The sequence below is a fragment of the Aplysia californica genome, unplaced genomic scaffold (genome assembly GCF_000002075.1).
Source record: "Aplysia californica isolate F4 #8 unplaced genomic scaffold, AplCal3.0 scaffold00434, whole genome shotgun sequence".
Taxonomy (NCBI): Eukaryota; Metazoa; Mollusca; class Gastropoda; order Aplysiida; family Aplysiidae; genus Aplysia; species Aplysia californica.
The window spans coordinates 446,206-447,353 of NW_004797704.1; positions in this window are offsets into that span (position 1 = coordinate 446,206).

Consider the following 1,148-nt stretch of genomic DNA (forward strand, 5'->3'; position numbering starts at 1 on the left):
TATTATACAGAGAGATAGATAGAGAGACAGAGAGAGAGAGAGAGACAGAGAGAGAGAGAGAGAGAAAGAGAGAGAGAGAGAGAAAAGGAGGAGGGTATAACACATAGGCAAAACTGTACAAAGAGAAACACATATGCACATACCAAATTAGGAAACACATCTACAATTACAAAATTCTCTTGTTGCAATGGTTGTGATCTAAAAAAAAAAGAAAAAAAAAAGAGAGGCCATGGGATAAAAAAGGGAAAGAGCTAAAGGAGAGAAATAGATCCAGAGAAAAACTGACTGAAATAACACGCAGAAAAGGTAAAAGCAAAAAATAAATCCAAAGAAAATTATATTAATTTCCGCTGCATTATGCACGCTTTTCCTCAAGATTCAACATCTCAGGGAGTTTCAAAGTGAAAGATGTGGTGCTTCACGGAGGGATATTAGAAAGAAGGGAATGGCTTGATCATAAATCATAAAGGATTTTCTATTGGCCTTTGAGTGCTCTTCGCTTCGTGTCACAAACGTAATTTTGCCCTCTGAGAGTCCGACAGCAGAGGACGCGAAGCGGAATTTCTAATAAATTAAAGACTTGAAAATATCTTTGGCTTAAAGTAAATAAATCATAATAAATAAAACAAGAAAATCACATAGACTGCATTTCCTTCAAGAAAACACTCAATACGCTTTACAATAATACGAAAAAGACGTTTATCATACGGTTCCGATAGAGATCATTTCTCTTCATCTCTCTCTCTCTCTCTCTCTCTCTCTCTCTCTCTCTCTCTTAAAATTTCTCTTCTCTCCCACTTTCTTCATTACACACACACACGCACACACACACACAGACACACACACACACACACACACACATATACACATACACTCTCTTTCTCTCTCTCTCTCTTTCTCTCTCTCTCTCTCTCTTTCTCTCTCTGTCTCTGTCTGTTTGTCCGTCTGTTTGTCCGTCTCTCTGTCTGTCTCTGTCTCTCGATCTATCTCTCTTTCTCACTGTATTTCTCTCTCTTTTAGTCTGTCTGTCTCTCTCGTTCTCTGACTGTTTCGCTCTCTGACTCTCTCCCTCACTCTCTCTGTTTCTCTCACTGTCTCTTCCCGCTGTCTCTCTTTCTATTTTTTAAAATTCTGTCACTCTCTCTCTC